The 21788-nt window shown below is 44.1% G+C and overlaps 1 protein-coding gene across 6 annotated transcripts in view; it reads right to left on the reverse strand.

The window, feature by feature from the left end:
• The window catches only part of LOC3289969 (E3 ubiquitin-protein ligase CBL), an 80060-nt gene that overhangs the window by 50624 nt on the left and 7648 nt on the right, over positions 1-21788 (reverse strand). The gene's annotated exons all lie outside the window — the stretch shown is intronic.

Consider the following 21788-nt stretch of genomic DNA (forward strand, 5'->3'; position numbering starts at 1 on the left):
TACCGGGCGTTTCCACAGTTTACAGTAAGCTACCTGGTTATGACATCCGGGACGTTCACCGGGGCCGGAAGCACATCATGGGTCTTTTAATTACATGGTTACGCTTTGCGCAAGCTAGTCGAGAATGACGCAGTTAAGCTATAAAAACAAATCAAAAGTTATGTCAATTTATAATAACGAGCCGGCTCGTAACTGAAACATGCATTTAGAATTGATTTTCTTATTTTAGTTCTTATTTAGACAAACATTTCGTTGGTTATTGTTTTGGTAATGAGTTTGGAGCAAATCTCACATTATTTGATCAAAGAATTGGAAAAATCAGTCATGAGAAAAAAACCCATGTAACCGGATAAGATTTGAACCAAGAACCTGCTATGTAAAAACCTGACGCGTTTGTTGTACGACCACGAAGCACTGCACCCTACATCGAAGATAAAACACTGTTTCAACCATCGTTTGAAATCCACAGCATGAGCCGTTGGTTCATCGTTTTGTGTTTGTGCCAATTAAGTGTGTCAATAAATAAATTGGTAAATAAATCATCAACCATATCTATTAGAAGATCGATATGCTCAATTCAAACAGGTTCAAAGCTTAAAATGCTTGCGAAATGTATCTTTTTCGAGAGGAAAGGGAAATATAGGATGTGAACACACTTACTATTTCCCTTTCCCTTTGGCCCGCAATCGATCAGCATCAGCAGTTTGAAAAGGGCAAATTGCAGCAAACACCTTCACTTCGCTGTGTCGATATTTCGTGGTGTTTAACTAGCTAGCGCGCCCGCTCGAAGAGCAAGGAAAGTTTAACCATCTAACGAACAAAGCAGCACAATAATGTTTGCCCTCTGCCAGAGGCGACCATCATTCCTGCCCGCCTGCCCGGGCAATTGGGGCCTTTAGTGGATCATCGTGGTACAGGCACGATCTTGGAGCACAATACTTCAAAGATCCCTCCTAAGCGCTGCCACACATTCACGCTCGCTCGCAGTGTACGTTCGAGCTCGTTCTCCGTGTAGAGCACACTGATTCCTTTTTAAGGGTATAAGAAATAGGAAAATTAAACACCGTAACACGAGAGCACTGTGTGGTCATGATGTAGCCCACCAGAGAAGAGGAAGCCCCAGAGTGGTAGTGATGGTAGCAATGACGAAACGGAGCCACAAAACGGTTGTCTGTTACGCTACCCGCAAGCATATAAATAAATGCAAAAGACCAGCAGCCCGCACACACCTTTCGTCGATTCGACGCAAGATCTGTGAAGGATGACCGGTATATGTCTAGGGCTTGATGGAAAAACGGTCGACGTGTGTATGGGATTTGGGATTGAAAAGGGGATTTTCTCCATTTGCGATGCATGCTCGTGATGGGTAACGAAGCTGGCAAACAAGGCATTTCATACATTCATAGACACGAGGAATAGGAAATGTTTATTAATCAAGAGGTTTAAAATATACTTTTGAATTATATAAAATTAATTTTTAACGAAATGTTGAACACTTTTTGATAATTTTGAGTGTTATTGCTATCATTTTAATACATGCATACAATAGTAAAAGAAAGCGAAGATTGTTTTCCTCCCGGCAAGATACGATTACCGCACAGCAGCAATAAAGACACGTTTCGTGCCTCAAGATGTCTGGGAATGACCGAGCTGCAGTTACGGCAGCTCGAAATGAAATTGATCAAATTACGAAGCTTTCGTCGATGCGGTTGTACTGTTTCGTCTAAGGCAAAGCGACCAAACGTCTTTGCGTTTGCTACGCTTTTCGTTTCACGCCATTTAAAATTGCCGCGGTTAAACGCGTGCCGCACGACAGACAGGCGGAACGTAATTTCTGTTATCTCGGCAAAGGTTTATGGTTGCGGTTGGTCGATTTCAAACGTGTTTTTTGATAACCGATCCGGGTGCGATGTGTTTTCTCAGCTGGAGAAGGAACATGCTTAAATGTTATTTAAAAGACGCTTTTGAATACAATCAGTAGCATAACATAAATTAGAGTATAATTGTTTGTTTGAAAAATGTTTTATAAACAAAACAGCTGTAGCTTGTTTCACTTGCCATATTGCGAACACTCACGACCATGGAGGGGCTCGAAAATTGCTTCAGAAACAGCGCACAATTGACTAATCGATTTGCACCGCGATAATAAGAAAAACCGATGTCAGGGAAGAACTGGCAAGGCGGGCGTACGCAAATGGCTTCCAGTGGTGATAGATGAGGTTACTCACAGCATCATCATCATCACCATCATCATAGTCGAACCGTTGAACAGCAGTAGCAGCAGCGCATGAATGAATTCGCAATGAATGGTTTACATTATCTCTATTTATGTGCTACACAAGCAAAGGCAAACGGGGCCGAAAAGAAAAAAAAATGAAACAGAACCATTGAAGCAAGAACGCGCCTCCTTTAAAACCCCCGTTCGACGACCGCACACACATTTGCCCCCGTTGCCCGACGATGACGCCGTAAAGGCGTCAAGTGCGCACGTGCGCAAAGCAGAGCGCGCAACACACACAATCGCGTACGCGCTCTGCTCGGGGCTCTTGCGTCTTTGCGGCGCGCGGGCGCGTATCAAATAACGAATATATGAAGCGGAAGTGAACGATAAAGAGGTAAATGTGGACAGAAATAGCCACACGAAACAGGAAGCAGCAAAGCGGAGAGGAAGGAAAGGACAGTTGTTTTCTCGACCAGCCACAGAACAGCTGTTCCAGTTGACTAAACCCGCCCCTCCTCCCCTGCAAGCGGAAAGACAGCAAACGATGGCGGGTTTTGCGCACACACCGGCGAACCGGCGTCTTTTGCAGAACCGCCTGTGCGCAATCAAACTGACACAATGTATTATACACCGCCGTGGAAAGAGAGCGGTAGATCCGGTCCCAAAGTACCTGCCGTTCATCAGCAACAGTGATGGTCGAGCAGTAGAAGGGAGAAGGGGGTTTGGTGGCGGCGGGATTTGACACTCATCATTGATCATGAAAATAGAACATTGTCCCTTAGTGTGCTATTTTGTTTCTATATTTTTTCCTGGTCGCTATCTGTTTTAGCTACCGATGCGCGAAACAGGTGGCGATAGGAACGGTGGGAAGCGTTATGGGGAGAAATGAGGAGGCAGGGTTTCTTCCCGAACCGGTCGACCCACGCAACGGGGGGTTTTGATCGCGGTCTGCGAAATTACAACCTCCGGTTTGCGTCATTTTCTGTGTGCTCGACTTTTTTTCCTTGTCCACCCCCCATCTCCCCTGCATTCCGATTGCACTAACAACAACGGTGGCGGATTACACACAAACACACATACACACAAGGGCATGTAAGAACGCGGTTTAGCGGATGAGTGATATTCATGGGACATCAGGGAAGATATGGGAGAGCATTGGAACGTGCCAAGAAATTTGAGAAATCTGATTTTGCGCCAGGATCAAAGGTTAGCGTGTGGCCAACTACGAAAGTGACGTTAGAAGCAGCATCATCAGCAATCGACCACCAATGCGTCATTGTTGCAGAGCCGGTTGATAGTCATAGACGTAGATACAAGGCAGAGGTGCGATTTTGAAACGCTAGAGCAAATTAGTCATAGCATATCCTTAGATTTGGGTTGGATGAGTGATTTTCATCTGGATTTCTATGACTAGTCGAGCAAATGCGAGATGTCAACTACGTTAGCAGATATGTTGACATAGGCGAAGGCCATGTGACCAAGGTTTTGGTGCGTCATTGGAAGGAAATGATGTCTTCGCTTGCTCGGAAGTATAGTTAAATGCGTTGTAAAGTTTTTTTTTGTATTATTTGGTTATTTTATGGCCTGAGCCTGATCTTACGGTCTCATTTCGAAGACCAGTGCATCTTCTTCTTCTATTTGGCGTAACGTCCTACGCGGACATGCTGGCCTGTACAGGCTTTTGAGACTTAATTCATTACCACGTAGCCGGATAGTAAATCCTTGCTACGGGGGGACGATCCATTCTGGGCTTGAACCCATGACTGGCATGTTATTGAGTCGTTCATCTGTGCATCTAATACCTCAATAATACCAGTACATGCAACCAGTGAATGAAAACAACAAGAACATGACATTATGCATCGTCTACTTCCCGTAAAGTCTGCACCGAAACTCCTTGAAGTTTATGTGAACTTTGATCGAACTTTATAAAGCCAGAATGAGATGATGGTTTAGTTGACCTACGATAAATGACCCTGTGAGTGCCCCAGTAGCTTCAGGTGTTGGGAAAAATGAACTCCTGAACTCTGAAGACATTCATTCGAGTTACGACAGCGCTGTAATTTCACATATCAGCTAACTTCTATTGTGTCGTGTGTTTATGTGTTACAGAAAATCTGAATGTTTGTCCGTAATATACACCTTTAATTGCAATAATTACAAAACTCTTATTCAGATTTGGGGAAATACTGAAGACGTTTTTAATACTGAGTCAAGTACTGAGGTCTTGATCTATTTCAAGAAGATGTTGTGGTATAGAATATGAGCCTGCTTCTGCGTTGTGTACACAATCTGTATGGAAATCCTGCTTGTAGTCACCAACTTAACGATATCCTGTGTTTCCCTTGCATTCATCCAAACGCACATATATCATAACAGCAACACCACACCACTTCCTCAAAATCCCCCGTGCGCGTGCCCACATGGCGCGATACGGTTTTGGTTAGGAGGTGTTGAATAGGTTGTACTGTTAGTCGTTGCGCTAATTGACACTAATCACGCGCTAAGGTTCGCCTGCAACGCGCGTCTGACCCCGGGGCCGGTGGGTTTGGGAATGCTAGGTTTAATTAACTTAAGCGAAAACACACCAGGGCGAGAGGAAGAGAGGAATGCACAACGACTCCGTTGTGTTTACTCGCACCTCTCCTCCTGTGGGAAAAAATGCATGCCAATGGATTGTGTTTTCTTTTTCCTTACTTTTACAATGCCAGCACGTGGAGTTCGTGTATGGTAAGTAGCACTAAGGGTGGAGTTAGAAATAGCTTACAAACAGCCCTCAACCTCTCCTGTGTTTGCGAGCTTTGCGATGACGCGACAACGCATCGCAATGTTGCGTTTGGTGCGTAATTTGCCGATCTTTGCGTGCAGCGACACATCGGGGACGTTCATCGTTTTGGCGTGCAAAGCGGATGTAAAGCATTTCCAAAAAAGGAAGCCACCTCAAGGTGAGTAAGCTTCAATAAGGTAAACCAGCCAAACAAGGGGAACAAGGGTAGGGAGTTGTCAGTGTCAGTAGACCGGATATGTAAAAAAAAAAAACACTAAACACGATCGATGATTCACAACAGCTTGCTCGGCATCATTACGCATCATTTGTTGGGTGTCTAATGAAACCGAATTGTTAAGTACACACCGGAGCGCATGCTAGAGCCTCCCCTCCGTGGGTTGAAGGCGTCAATTAAAGCTCTGTCAATAAAGTCATTAAACAATTAGATGAGTCTAGCCATAAATCATCGGCCATAAGTGTCCGGAAACATTCGTAAGCTTTAAAGAATCTCTTCTAAAGAGTAAAACGGATGTAAGTAAGATGAAACATTCGCTTCCCATTAACTTCACAAGACTCTTCTCTGCATGTTCAGAAATGAATACCTTTGCTTATGTGCTCATTTTTTTGTCATTTTACAATGCTGATATTAAGCTCAAACATCAGCCTGGTGTTCATTCATAAGGTCTTCTTACTAAGCTCTAATCCTAAGAAAATAAAAGCACATCATCTTCTGGATGTTCTAATCTTATTCAGAACGAACCATCTTCAAATCTGAAGATACGACAGACATGAACAGCGAAATTAAATATGAAATGTGCTCTCTAATATCCTCTCCTCGCGAGGGTAAGGTCAGACAACCTCCAATCCGGCACACGTACATCCTCACACGTATTTCTGGAGGGAGGCCCAGACTAAGACGAGCATTTATGTTCGCACAAATTATGGGATATTTAGTTGGTGCGGCGTACGTGCCGAAAACTTTTCCATGTTTCCCCAAAGGTAGACCGTCAAACGGGGTGGCGGGAAACATGCCCGAAACTTTAGTCTTCATTTCGGCAGTAGTGATTTGCTTCCGTAGGCTGCCTGTGTGCGTGTGTGCTTGGAAGTTTACATCCGGACGCACCAGAAACGTGGAAGCTTAGCAAGGGATTAACATCTGCTTAATCGTGAACCAGGAGAGTCTTCAACTTGTGTGTGTGTGGAGCACAAAGCCGGAAGCTTGCATCGAAGTTGGTTCAAACAACTAAGCCTAACACACTGAACGTAGGCGTAGCCGCCACCGACACCGATTCGGTACGATGTCAATACTCCGTAGCTAATGGAACAGCCCTTCTTCTCGGTAGTTGGACCCATCTCCAGGCAAAAGACAAGCAGCTCTTTCTTGGGAGGAGAGAACCTCGAACGTTCCTGCGCCTACCTTCACCGATCGAGAGAAGGACACGGCACATTCGACGTACTGACGATAAATTCCAATTTAAAGACGGCAGTAACACTGCCAACCTCCCGCAGTGTCGTCGCAGCAAGGTTTTTGTGACAACCTTCAAACCGAACCTTGACGACACGCGGACACTAATCTGCAAGCCGTAATCGACTCCATTTCAATCAGCACCACTAGCCCCCGCACCGTTGCCGTACGCCGTCATGTTCTCGCACAATTGCAAAAGTTTTCAATGACGATTAGTGCGACAACACTGGCGACGACGGTTGACACGGTGTTCGCTTACGTTGGTCGAGATGACGAGCGCTGTCAGCCTGGCGCGGGACTGGAGAACGTACGACGGAAGAGGAAGGTGTACGTTTTTTCTCGCTTCGGTTCTTCAAAATAAATCTAAAGCTTATTGAGTGACGAGAAGAAGGCAAAAGAGCGAGTACCCGGGGCCATCATACATTTATCAAGCATAATTGATCACGCTGGCAGCGCGCGCTATGTAAAACTTCTCAGCCTAAACGACCCCTGGGGAAACACACGTACACAAAGTGCTTCATTTATGTAAAAAAAGAAGCTGTACAAATGTTTAATGAAAACACTCCGCCAAAAGGTGACGACGAACGCCTAAAGTTGCGCGTGCTCCATTATTAAATCTTTCCAGTTTCCCTTTGCTTTGGACGAAACAGCAACAGCAGCAGCAGAGGAGGACGCCGAATTAGGCACGCACAAGCGTTATTACGCTTGCTAGTTGACGGTGGGTGACGGTGTTTGGCGTTGGCGCCGGCCTCAGGGCTCGGTTGGCGCTCCACCATCGTCTGGAACTGTGGTGAACGCGTGAATGTCAACCCATTCGTCATTTGCTGGTCGTGGTCGTCGCCGTGCGTCGGTCGATTGCTTTGCCAACCTCACCGCTCAGTCCCATCATCCGTCATCTGCGGAGCTTCGTATCTATCTATAGATCTGCTTCTACACTTTAGAATCACCCACAGACGAAAAACCACACACACACATACATACGGGTCCATTCATGTGCTTCCATTCATTCACAATCCGACAAGATCGGTCAATTCTTGGCCGGTTGCGAGCAAAAAGGGGGCCAAGTTACAATTAAGTGGAAACGCGTTTATTAATTTTTTTTCTACATTCCTTCACTGGTTAGTGTGTTTATAAATGCGTTAGCTCACTACCACCAGAGCAAGCGCAAGTTTAATCAATGCACTTCAACCATCCAATCCCGGCCGGCCACGCGAGAGTGAAGAAGCTCTACCGACAACCAGTCAGATGGACGCGGTTGTTCCAAATTTATGGGTTTTTTTTCACTCTTCTCTCATTTTTATGGCATCCACTTCCGGACCACGGACAGCTGCCTTCCTGCTCCTCTTGCTGGTCATTCATTTCTAGAGCCTCCCCCGCCCAGCTTCTTGCCGTCGTCTCTCCGGTCGACCTAATTCTTTTCGGGAAGGAATTTCTTGATTTCTTGGTCCGTTCGTGTCCGTCGCGACTAGGCAAGCGCGAGGTTTATTTTGGTGTGCAGGGGCCGCCGAACTGCGCGCACGTCATCATCTCTCATTTGTCAGATGTAAATATAGCGCCCAACAACGCGGGCGAAGGATTTTGATTCCAAGCGTCGGAGAGTCGGAGGAACTCTTTGCGCGATGGAAGAAGTTTCAGATTAGATGGAAGAGGTGCTTGCGAGATGATTTGGTAGAATTGTGAGTTTTGACGGCTAGAGGAAGTGGTTTGAATCATAAGAATAGATCTTATTTTAAGACATCAAATACACGTCTGCGAATTAAATAATAATTTTCACACCTCTTAACAACAATGGTCAAACGACGCGCATCGTGTGTTAAAAATGGGTATATTTTTTTCAAATAAAATTTACACCCCAAAACATAAATCAACTCCCCTGTTAGAGTTAATGCCGATTTTTTACCTTCTTGCCGATTCTTGCCGATATGGCGAGCAGGAAGATCTTGTCCGGCACGATAAGTGAACGGTCTCAACACGGCCTGGCATAAGGAAAGCGGACACAATTTATGACGGTCAGCTTCTGAGCGCCTTCGACTAGCTTCGTGTTTGACTGCTTGTGACTGTGCTTGCGAGAGGAGCGGTTTGGGAGGGACCGGCCTAGGAAGGAAGCATCCTCTCTACTAAAATCCCATAAATCCGTGAGAATGGCGCCGACGAAAAGGCCGAGCAGCACACAGTGGGCCTTATCATGTGTATTTATTTATTTTTTATGCCCTTTCCTCTTGCACTTTTCCCACTCTTCCACCTCGACGCGGAATGGTCCAATTTGTAGTTGTAAAGAAAAGCTCAACGATCTTCCGACACAAAACGATATTACTGTTTTTCCCTGTATCGCGAGGTTCTCTCTCCCATTTTAATGCTTTACTTTAAAACTTCCTTGCATCATCTTCTAACTTTACAATAGTTGGTGAGAAAATGTACAAGTGTGGCCCGGTGTGTGTGACGATGAGGGTAAACAAGCGGGGATGAGGCGGACGATGAGCGGGCTCTTTTATTAAATTAAAAGCGCCTATTAAAAGGAAATCGCTTTTACATCGCACTGTTTACCTGCCTGCTGCTGCTGCTGCTGCTACAGCAAACATAAATTACTTCATTTAGAAAACGTTTCAGCGACGGGAAGCTTGGAAGGGACAGAGGGAAAAGGGAGGGAAAGAGGCACAGAACATTTGAAATTGGAATGTTTTCCATCCCAAAGCGTTGCTGAGCTTGACGGGGATGAGCGGATGTAAACTGCAGTGGGGATAAAGATAAAACAAAGTATTTTTGTTCTGCTTCCATGTCTGAGGGGCAATTAAAATGTAAGTAAGACCATTAAGTTTATTCATTAGCATTAGCTGCACTGAAGCAGTCTGAAAGTCTTGTAAAGAGAGTATTAAAATGAACCATTACATTGTAAGCAACTAAAATGGCTGTCAAGTAGCAAGCACAAGAGTTTATTTGAGTTTGTTTTCTTGAAGAAAAAAAAAGAGTTATTTTTCTATTTTTCAATCGCTTGCGCATAAGCAAGATTACGCACGAATTTACAAACGTATCGACACGCAGCAGCAAGGTGTACGCAGTAGCGCAAAAAAAAAAACAAAAACAAAAACGCACACGGGAGGCTTGCGCGTAATATTTGCGCAATTGTTTTGCGAAGCGGTGCGTCGTGTGCGTGCGCGCATTTTGTGTTTCGCCGTACACGTGTTTACTCTGCCCTCTGTTTCGATGACAGTGTTCGGGTCTCGCCTCGGATGGTTGTTGTTACACTTTAATTTCGGGTTTGTTTTTCGGTTGTTGTTGTTGTGTATCTAACTTCAATCTTACGTTCGAGGATGCCCCTTCTCCCCATGGCTTACGTATCACAATGGCTGCCGGGTCGTTTGGTTGCGGTTTCCGTATTATTAGACCACGCGGAAGAACGTAATGCAACACGTTGCGGCGTCTCGCGCACCGAGCAGAGCAGTGTAGCAAGACGCAAAAAGTGTACCACAGGGCGAGCTGACAGTGGCTGGTGGACGCAATAATTATTAGCATTAATTAAATTATCTAACTGTGCGTTTGGTACGATTAGATTTAAGGTTAGTGCGTATTGATGGCCGCAAAATGGAACGAATGAAGGTCCATTGTATAATGAAATGAAGGATGAGTTAAAACACTAAAAAATCTATCCGTCAGGGTGGATGTTTTATAATTTAGATAATTTTTTTAATAAGTTTCCCATCGCTGGACAAATCTATTAATGGAAATAAATGAAGAAATCGTACAGAAATAAAACGTAAAACAAAACCAGAGCGCAAATCGATTCTCCTAAAAGTTCCGTCGAATCGATTTCTTGTTAATACCGAATCATAACATAACATGTATATGTTTGTCTGCTTTCTGCCAAAAACTAGTACGACCCAGAAGGCAAGAGAAAACACGGGCCAAGAAAAAGGCCACTCTCTAGCAATAACATTGCGAAACGATGGAGAACGCATTGCGTTTGCTTCCACATACAAAACACACACAGCAAATTTTCTCATCCTGATTCAGTAAAGTTTTTTACTGAAACGGTTCAGTAATAGAATATTTTACTGATTTTCAGTATGAATGTCATGTTTTTACTGACTTTCAGCAAAATAATTTACTGAATTCGTTTCAGTAATACGCATTTTACTGAAAATCAGTATAATAAGTGTCAAATAAGTCGTTTCACTGGATATCAGTAAAACAAATTACTGAAAATGCAGCAATTCATTCTGTCAAATCGACCTGTCAGTCAGAACATCAAAACAAAACAATACGGTACCTACTTGCTCGTGATGTGCGAAAAGTTGATTTTGTAGGCGCTTACAGGCACCCTGGTGAAATTTCAGGTGATATTTCGGCTTACGGGATTAATTTAACACAATTGGCAGCCGTGTTGGTGTGTAAAATGTTTGCTACAATCCACTGTGCTTGCTGAAATTGGGTGGTGTCTGTGAGCGCTTACTGAACCATCTACAATTGGGGCAGCAAAATACAGTATAAAAACTGTATAAAACAACACAAAACATGTATGAATATGTATTGAGGGACTGGCAATATCTGCGCATCAATAAAAACTCAATGTAAAATAAATAATTTGTCATTTTTTAATCGCTACCAACTACTGAAAAATCAGTAATATGAGAATGGCTTTACTGGGATTTCAGTAAACGAGCTGTCATTTTGGTGAGCACCGGACATTACTGAATGATTCAGTAAACATTCTTTTTACTGAAAGGATTACTGAAACTTCAGTTAAAAAAAATTCAGTAAAATTTTACTGAAGTTCAGTAAAAAAAGTTTTCTGTGCACGGAGAAAGGGCCCCAAAAACACACCCAAGAGCATGGCACCCACAAAACAAACCAAACGCGCCGGAGGAGAACGTTGCCCCGGCGTACGGAAGCCAGCGACATGTGGCCAAAAGAACATCGTCTTACCTCGGGGACATAACGGGCTGGGTGGATGTGAAGCCAAACATGCCAAAACATGTCGAGCCAAGCGCCTGTCTCATACCCGAACTTCGCTCGCGCGCATACGATGATCGACAAAGCTCTCGTGTTTTCCGCGCATTTTCCCGCACATACACACACACACAAACACACGCAGGAATTGTGTATCGTTTCTAGTTTTACTATTATCACCAGCGATGGGAAACAGAGAATAGCACACAGGTTGGTGGTGGTTTCGCGTATTATTTCCACCATGTACATCGTTTGCTCGCCCCACCGACAGCCTCTCCTCCACGCTTTTTACAGGTGTGAGGCTCAAACCTGCTCCCTTGCTAGGGTGAACAATTCAATGGTTTGATGGCTTATTAGATTAGCACCCGTGGGGCAGGACTGTTTTTTTACATGGAAAAGGTTCACTCTGCAGTGTGTCAATGGCGTTTTGGGTCAGGCCGGAAAAGGTGAACATTTATTTTCATTGCCGTAGCACAACTTGGCTTTCTGCCGTGCCTGCCGCCGCCGTGGGCACTTGAACTCGCGCGACCGCGCTTAAGTGCCGGCAGGAAGCCCGTCAAGAAGGTTACAAAAAAGGAACGTTAGGAAGATTTTACGATTTCGTTTGCCTACCTGAAGCCGGCCGGCCCCCCGCGCTTTTTGCCGGAATGGAAGGGGACCTTATTTGCGGGTTGCAAGACGTCGCTATTATCGCTTCAAGTGGGGCCATGCTTCAGAGGAAAGTACAACTTTCTGCTTTGTGAGGAGGAAATGAGTTTTATTGAGAGTGAAATTTTTGGAAAGGGAAAAAACTTGGCGAATATTTTCAAGCCAGAAGTCGGATGTGCAGATTACACATTTATTAGTGGTCGAATATTCAATTGGAAACCAGCAACGTTTATTACAAAATAGCAAATCTGTGGTGGGTTTGACACAAATTCTAATAATGGTCCTTTTGATGGTTTCAGTTTGAGGGCTCAAATTCAGCCTGTCACTGTAAATATATTATCCATGCTCAATTGACACATTTGTTTAGTCATATTGGATTTTCACTAACTGATTTACAATCGTTATTTAGTAGAAAAATTCAATCACACAATCACAGAGCTGATGGTGGTTTTGAGAGGAGTGATGACGTCATTTCCGCCGCAAAATGTCTAACTCTATCTAATAACTAATTTGAAAAACCAGGATAGAATTGTAAAACTTTCTTAGAACGGTTATAGTGTCACTGAAAGATAGAACTATTATCAGAGTTAGAGTAAAATAGTGAAAAACTATCATTGGCCCTTTTTATCATTTAAGATACTGGATTTCGCTAATTGTGTACCAACAAAGTAGTGCTGAGAGCTCCGAATCGGACCTACCCGATTCCGATTCCGTATCCTTAATCAATTCCGAAGCCGATTCCGATGCAAGAATCGATTCCGATTCCGGAGTCGATTCCATAGCCGATTCCGGAGTTGAATCCGGAGCCGATTCCGGAGTTGGTTTCGGAACCGGTTCCGGAGTTGAATCCGAAGCCGATTCCGGAGTTGGTTCCGGAATAGACCTGGGAATCGCAATTTTCTCCGGTAACGGAATCAGGCTTGACTCCAGAAATGGAATGGTTTGAATTGAAATAAGAAGTGTGGGAAGCGAAATAAGTCCGGGAATCTCCATGTGAATAGATCATTTACAAGTAAATTTTGATTGTTTGCCGCTATTAACACGCGGCATCATTGGACCCAAACGCCTATTCCTATGAAGATGCCGATACCGACTCCGTTACGAAGCCAATTCTGATTTTGGAGTCAATTCCGATGTCGGAGCCGATTTTGATTCTGGAGCCAATTATGGAACCGATTCCGATTTCGATTCCGGAGCCAATTCCGATTTTGGAGCCGATTCCGGAACCAATTCCTGAGCCGATTCAGGAATCGATTCCGCAAACTAATTCCGGACCTACTATCCACAATCGATTCCAGAAAACTGAGGAGCTACCCGGAATCGATTCCGACGAAATCTTCATTTTTTCCATCACTTCTAGAAAGATACGTTTCAACATTGTTTTGTTTTCTTTTACTCCGTATGAAATAAGTTATAATATATTTGTAAACATCGATTAAAATAGTTTGTCGAAATATATGACAAAATATGAACGCTACAGCAAATAAATTCAATCATTAATAAGCTGACCGGATTGAGCTAATCATATTGACATGATTTCTGCTGCCAAATCTCAATCTTCATACAAAAAATTATGGAGTAATATGTAATAACAATATATATCCCCCAGCAATATGTACAAGATAAAAATAACTATGAATTAAATGGTGTAACATTCTGTCAAATGTTAAAAAGAAAATTAAATGATGAAAAGGCAAAATAATATAAATCACTTATTTCAAATTATGTTATTCAATCATTCAGCCATTAAGCCTGCCATATAGACGGAAAAAATCACACAAATAAAGACATTATTCCCTGCTGGTGCTAAAATGAACCTTTCTCTCTGGCAAAATGTTAAATTGGGCACACAAAAAAATGATATCCTTAGCACCAAAGAGCAGAAAGACAAACACGGAACCGAGAATCTACTTTACTCGCAATGGCAAGACACACATCTGATGCGTTTTTATGCTTTGATCAATTTGTCTTGATTCTTCCTCTTCCATTCATTCCCCCCAACCGCTATTTTTGCACCATCGCACACGCCACTGCTGCTGCTCTCTACTGCGCGTAATAAAAACTGTTCCGCGTTCCGTTCCGTTCCGTTCACTTCTCTCCCGTAATCCATGCAAATCAATTTATTTATAATTTATGACAAACTTTACCATCTTTGCCGTGTCTTTGCGCCCAATCTTGCTGCGGGCCGGTTCCATCGAGGTAAGATGAAAGCAAAAGCGGACAAAGTAAAAGAAAGCCCCGATTGTGTCCTTCGATGTGTCCTTTCCCCCACCACCCATTGGAAGCAAAATCGCTGAAGTGACAATATCATTTACACCAAAGCACAACGACGACGGGCCGACGACGATGAATTCGTTGTGAAGGGAACAACAGATTCTCCCCCCCCCCGTGTGCTTGGAAAAATTGGAATAAATTTTTCCAACCAAAACGCACAGAGCGAGATGAAATTGAAGATGTCGCTGTTGGGGGTGTATGGGTAGGAAAAAGCTTGTATCATCAATTTTCCCGCATTTCCCGGCCCCAGCCTCGCAGGCCAACCGGATCAGGAGAGCAACTCAGCACTTGTAATTCTCCGACGACCTTCTCCTTGGTGCGTGTGCAATTTTTTGCTTCCCCCAGGTCTAAGTGCTTTGTGAAGGAACACATAATCACAAAAAAAACATGAGTTTTTGTAAAGCCGGGAGGTATGATAAAAATATATTCATGTTATGTTTTTTTTAGATTTGAAAAAGAACACAAAGGGCATGAAGTGAGGTGGAAGGAGAGGTGGGCCAGGTTGTGCAAAAATATGATTATTATCTCGACAGTGTTCGGCACACACGACGTTTGCGAGCGTGTGCATATTGAAATATTCATTCCACGCGAATCGAACGGTGCAGCATTATCCCAACGTTAAGCACATGTCGTTAGGCGCGCGCGGAAAATCAAGCACTCGTGAAACTGAATTGAATTTCCACCACCCGCAGCCGATGGTGACGATGACAAAAGAGGCGAAAATTCATGACACTCCCAGCAATCAATCGGTCGTCGGCGGCCGGATTTTCAAAGGAGATCGATTTACCTTGCGATTACATTTCAAAGCGTTTGGCGTCGTCTCCGTCGGGTAAATCTGTATGTGTGCTGTCGCGTCGCCAGCATTTAGGAGGACCGAAATTACACAATAAGGGACGGGGGGATAGGGACAAACACCACCCCCAGGATTTGGGAAGCGAACCATTAACATTAATCGACAAAAGAAAGATGTGCTCGAAGCTTAGTGTTACTGATTTTTTAGAACGAAATTATACCATTTTGGTACCTTTCTTCCCCCTTTTAATATCAGTGCTACAGCTCCATCAACACCAAAAAAAAAAAAAAAAAATGGGAAAGAAAAAATACAAAAATAAGAAAATTCAAACAAGAAAAAGGACGTCTCCGGCGATCGAAAGTCAATGGAAGTGTGTCCCGGTTCAAATGCCGACGACACGCGTTCGGAATGTTGTCAAACATGTTCGCTTTGTCGGACACGGGAAGGTCGGATTACGGAGTCTGCAGTCATCTGCACCTTTGCCTCTCTTGGCTTTCCTCTGCTTTAATACCTTCATTCTGTTCGTTTGCCGCAATCTGGCGTGCCTGGCTGGCTGGGTGTTTGTGTGTGTGCCTGAACATTGAACAAGCACAGCAGAGGGCAAGCAATTTGCGTCCGAGCATAACTGTTCATAATCTTCTCCTCCCTTCCCTTCTCGCCCAATGTGAACCACCACCTCCTTTTCCTTCAAATCCACCCCCCTTGGCCTTATGATGTGTTTCGTTTCCCAGAACGTACTCCGGTCCATTTCCTTGTCGTGATTTACTCCTCTTCCCATTCCTGCTGCTCCTTCCTCTTTCTAACACTCTCCGTCGAGTAGTTTTCTGTAGATGGAAGGAAAAATAAACAACAACCTAATAACACACGGCAGTGCACGCCTCAAGGGAGCTTCCCCGTTATCAGCCCGGCAAGGGCTAAAGGCCAGTTTTGTTAAAGTTTATAACGAATAACAGCACGGGAACAGGGAAGGGGTGCGGCGAATGTTTGTTTACTGTGATTACATCCGCCGGATATGACGCGTTACACAGAAAAAAAAAAACACATGTGAAGGGATGCTCGGGTCGCTTGGGAAGTGTAAGAGAAATATTTTCCTTTTTCTTTTCCTTTACTCCCTCTGTCTCTACTCGGTGTCCTTACTGGAGGAAAATAAACTTTACAAACAAAATATGAGCAGGGACGGGGGGATTAGGAGGAAATTTGATTGGGAAAGAATAATACTATTACAGCGCGTATGTGAAGGACGTGCGAGCTTTAACACTGCTGCAACTGTAAATAATCATATTATGATCGTCATAAAAGAAAAGAAAAAAAGGCATTTTTGGACAATTTTAGGGCAACATTTCTGTTACCAGAAATCCATCCAGGAGTTGTCTAAATATTAAAAGCAAAATAGCAGCTTTGTACATAGCTAACATTTTCCATTCCCGATATCCCTTCCCCGAGACGGAAGAAAACGGTCAACAAATTCGAACGATGATGGTAATCAAATTTCGATTTCAATTTTACTACTCGGCCTTCTCCTGTCTGCTTCCGTTTGGGAAAACTCCCTGCAAATCCTTGGGAACAGGACCTTCGTCACTGATTTCTACCGAGTTGGACCATTTTCCTGTCCACCGACATAGGAAAAAAGCGAACAATACGGCCGCCAGTGAAAGCGGCACCAAAGACAAAGCGAATTTCTTCTGGTCAGCGTGAAAAGGATGGATAGACGGAAAAAGGGAACAAAATAAAGCAGGCAAGGAATGGAATGAAGAAGAAAAAATCCAAGTCCAGTGTAGATCTCTGGCCCATGTTACCGGTTTTCCTGTTCCCCATCTGGCACAGCAATCGACGAAGGTGGGCCCCCACGGCAGCCGGATGAAAATCAAATTAATTCTAAACTTTTCTGATCTGCCCGCCCGCTCGCAGCACCCCCCATTGGCATAGAAAGTGCGGCATAGCGGAAAGCGGTCCACGCCGGGGACGGCTGGAAGACGGGGGGTTTCGAACCATAATCAATGATCGTGTTCCGATCGTTCTGCTTCAGCGGACACACGAGGGAGGAAAAAAGAGGAAGAAAAAATCGAAATCTTTATGGCTTTAAAGACCAGCTCAAAACCGAAGGTACGTCCCACTGAGCTAGGAATATGCTGAGAAATCGGTAAAGCTAGTAATCGAACGAGGAAAAAAAAACCCGTGGAGTAAAGAAAAAAAAAACACAAGGAAAGGAAATAAAATGCATTTCAAATTACCCTCCCGATGAAAAAAAGAAGCACGACATCAATGAAAAGAAAAGAATAAAATAGTATAATAAGGATAAGCAGCTAGCTTATTCCAACGGAAGAAAAAAAAAATGACGAACGAACCTTGAATTAGCTCACTGTAGCGTTTCTTCTTCTAATGCAAAGCAGGAGGAGGAGGAGAAATGAATAGAAACGGGAAAACATTGATGCTTGTTTTCTTTTCATTCTGCACTGCGGAATGAATGCTTTTGCAAAATATTTGTCCCGAAACGTCACACAAATAGCACAAAACGAAAGCCCCTTCCCCGTCCAGCTTCGAGAGGCAGCAGGCCGTATTTTTTGCGCCACCGCTTTTGTATGCTGGGTTTTTTTTTGTGTCGACTTATGTTTTGTTTTGCATTAACAATTTAGATCGTCAGCTTTTTTGCTTTTGTTTTTTGTTTTTGACGTCGTTGAAAGATCCGGCAAAATCTGGCGATAAAAATAGGCAAATCTGCCTTTCGCAAGGATCGCAATTGGGACCACCCCACACCACCGTGAGAGAGCGTGAGAATGGAAAGAAGCGAAAAGCGGAGAAATAAATTGTACTGTCACTGTTCATTAATCATTATTATGTCATTTACTATATGTACATGGTTGGGGGGGCAGTTCTACCTGCCACTTCCGGAAGAATATTCCGGGGAAAGGGAAGGGGAGGCGACAATAAAAAAATGGTTACAAACTGAGAAAATCAATTTGCGTTCAAAACCCCGAACGGAAGGTCAGCGACCGTTTAGTGGATTAATAAATTTGAGATTAAAATTGGCCAGCTTTCGTTGACACCGTTCACGGGAGGAGCTGTCGAACGCATTTGTGTCGGATAAAATCGATTTTAAACCGCGCTTCATCGTGGTGGTCCGCTGGTAAAGCCGCTAAGCGCACAGATGAACAGAGCGGCGGCACGACTCGTCCTGGGTTCAGTTCCAAAATCAGCGTTTCATAAGTGGATTGAATTTAAATGGATTTTAAAAATGTATATCATGTCGGGTAGGCTTAAATGATGCTTTAAATGAAACAAATCAAATTGAATGAACAGCAGTTTTGTGCAAATTTATAATTCAACAAAAAGCATATTTAAGAACAAAAGGAAAGTCATTTAGAATTGTTTTGGCACACTGTCGAACAACTTTACCGAGCCAGAAAATTTGACTATTTTAACAACCGGATGAAACATTCCATGCTCGCGGCTGGAAATTTTCCTCTATCCACAACAAAAAAGAGCCCCCCCATCCATTTCCGTAGCATCGAAAACAGCAGCTCCAGAAATTCAAACAGCTGTCCAATTCTGTTACCTTTTTCCCCCTTAACTTCGAGTCCTTCCTTCTCTGCGATTCCAATCGAATAAAACCACACCACAACCAAAAAAAGACGCATAAATTCGCGAACAAGCAACACAAAAAAACCGGGACAACCGGCGGCCGTGTACCGGAACAAGCGCGTGTTTTTTTTGGCAGAGAACGGAGAAAAGAAATGCAAAAATGAAGGAGAGAACAACAACACTGCTATAAAACATTAAGTGCATGGATGTGGGACATCCTGTCTGAGGGGAGGTGAGGGGACGGGAGCCATGCCCCTGGGGCGCGGAATTGCACGGATCCGGTGGCCATGTGTCGACTTGCATATTTGGCAGTAGCACATATACGCGTACACACACACGGCTTAAAAGGCTGCTTGGCTGACGGTGCGGTTGCAGAATTGTAATTAGCTTGAGCGTTTTCATTTTATTGTATGTGCTTTTTTTTTCTTATATGTTGTTCGTTGCCGTTGCGATTCGAATTTGCAACCGACCATACGGGAAGAAAGGGTTGATTTTATCTCGATCCCCCCTCCTCATATTCCACAAGCAATTCTGTGCGGCTGACTAAAAGCTGACATGATGACGAATTTTGCAGCTTGCACCTTTGAAGCCACAATAAAAATGTCGCGAGTGACAAGGATCGCACCTTGTTTCTTGTGAGGGGTTTTTTTTGTTGAACATTTTGCCTCAATTTAGTTGATTCATTACGATGGTTTAATGGCCCTCCCCCTCTTCGGTTGGTGCATACAAAGGGGGGCTCAAATTTTGCTTCGAGTCAATGCCCTTGCCGCCTGCTTGAATGGGATATAATTTCGTATTTAAATAGCAAAAATAAAAGAAATATTTCCCCCCCACCAACACCGACGGCCATTTTTCACGACACGATGAGTAATAAATTGCACGCTCGAGAAAGAGTGCCCCGCAGCATCAACGGGAAAACAAATCATGCCACTCTGACGCCAGAGAAAATGCGCTGTGTCAAAAAGACGCAAAACAGCGCGTCACAAACAACGAACCCGCACGCGAATGACGACGATCTTTGTAAAACTTTTTGGTCCAACTTTTGAGTCAGCCCTCTAGCTGCTCGTCAACAAGTGATCGCGCAACCAGTGACGTGTGAAACTGCACACGGGGGCGAAGAATATTAAAGTTTTCCATTTTTTAAGCTGCATCCTCCCTCAGCAGCGCGGTATCTTTTTGCAACGATCACGTACGGGCACGGGACAGGCTGCACCCCTCCATCGAAGGCGATCGTCGGTTTCTGTGTGTCAAATGCAACACCTTTTAAAGGCAGCCCCATTTTGCCCGCCTATTGAGCCGTTTTGGCGGCATATTGTGAATGCAAACCTCGATCATCTTTTGACGTTGCCACCGAAATTGGTGAGAAGAGAGGGACGGTTTGCGGTTGCGATCGACCGCCACTGGCGGTCTGCCGCGAGCTTTGCGAAAACGAAGAGGGTTAAGCGGTGCACATTCACCTGTCTCGAATAAAATTATGCGCCCATTTTCATGCGGTCGTAGCAGGGGCTCAACTGCCACTAAAGTGTGTAATATGCGCGTGGGGGATTGGGATTGAGAGGCTACAGCATTCAATTGCCCCTCGAAATTCACGGCCTTTTGAGCGGCCAGCTGCATGGTTTTATCGATTATATTAACTCCTCTTTTTTACCTTGCCAGTATAACGTGAAGTGTTAGATGTAGAATGGCGTGGCTAACGTTGCTACTTTATTAGCATGGAACCAATTATGCACATCAACTGCCAACTGTTTCCGAAAATCCAGCACAAAAGAAATAAACTAATTCGATAAAATAACCAAATTTGAGTGTCAATAACATGTTTCAAGATTAATGTAATGAAGAAACCGATCGTCCCATGCAAAAATGATGCAAAATAGCGAAGAAATGTCAAAACGACAAAACGTGTTCATACTGATCGTGGTCTAATGCCACCTTAAAAGGGCAGCTCGCTAGTACAGTTGTTGTGGTGCAGTTTGCTGCACGGCTCGTTCTAAGTTCAATCCTCAGATAGAGCAAATTTTACAGCAAACACAATCGAAGGCGTTTTACGGCTCCATAGCTCATACCAACTCGTACGACTTAACAACATGCCCGTGATGGGTTCAATCTCCAAATAGACCGCGCCGCCATACGTAGGACTGCCTATCCTGCTATTTGGGGGAATCATATTTAGTCACTGAAAGCCAAGCCCAGGCAGGCCTTGACCGACATCGGTTGTTGAGCCAAAAAGAAGAAGAAGCTCATACCAGGAATTATTATCAGACAAAAGACACTTGCTTATGGCTCTAATCTAGGTTCAATTTGAAGCTTTATGCAATACAAAGAAAAATGAATTAATACTAACAACAACATTTTGTAAAAAGAAATGTAAAAAATGCACTCCAAATGTAGGTTAGACAAACGTGGGTCCATGTTCTTGAAATTGAAGTGTAACCAAATGCGCGCTCTACAAAGAAAAAAACCTTCTCGTCGTCTTGAAATTCGTTTTTCGGGCCCAGACTCTAAAATCGACCGTCTTTAATGAAATAAATCGATTATGTTTGCTCTTGAAAGTGGTACCCCAGTTTTTCATGGAGCTCACTACCCGAGTCGTTGTTTGGTACTCGACACACATAGACACACACAGATATCGACATACAGCGAACGCAATGAATCGAACGGGGTATATATCTGAGGCTGATGTGCAAACGAGCGACGAGAGCGCGCGGCCGGCAGCCTTTTCGTCGGCGGCAAAGCGTACACGATGGCGCAAGAGCTCAAAGTGATGGATGTGTAATTAATTGGAAACGCTTAGCCGACGGGGGTGGAACACGGTAGGTATTACGGCGTTTGCGCGGCCACATTAGAGGCTGTCCGATTACGCCACCCCATCGTCGTCGTCGTTGCCGGGGGAAGTCTTGACGGTCTGAACTTTACCCGTGCGCTGGAAAGGTGTGAATTGTACAATTTTCGAGGAGACCGAGGGGTCGTGGTTTGGGTCAAACATGATGAAAGGTAGTGCGGGGAGACACAAAGAAGTGTACATTTTGTAGCCATATGCAACAAGATGAAGCGCGGCTGTACGATGGCAGCTTTTACTATTAATCTTGCACCGTTTAAA

Source organism: Anopheles gambiae, chromosome 2 (genome assembly GCF_943734735.2).
Source record: "Anopheles gambiae chromosome 2, idAnoGambNW_F1_1, whole genome shotgun sequence".
NCBI lineage: Eukaryota > Metazoa > Arthropoda > Insecta > Diptera > Culicidae > Anopheles > Anopheles gambiae.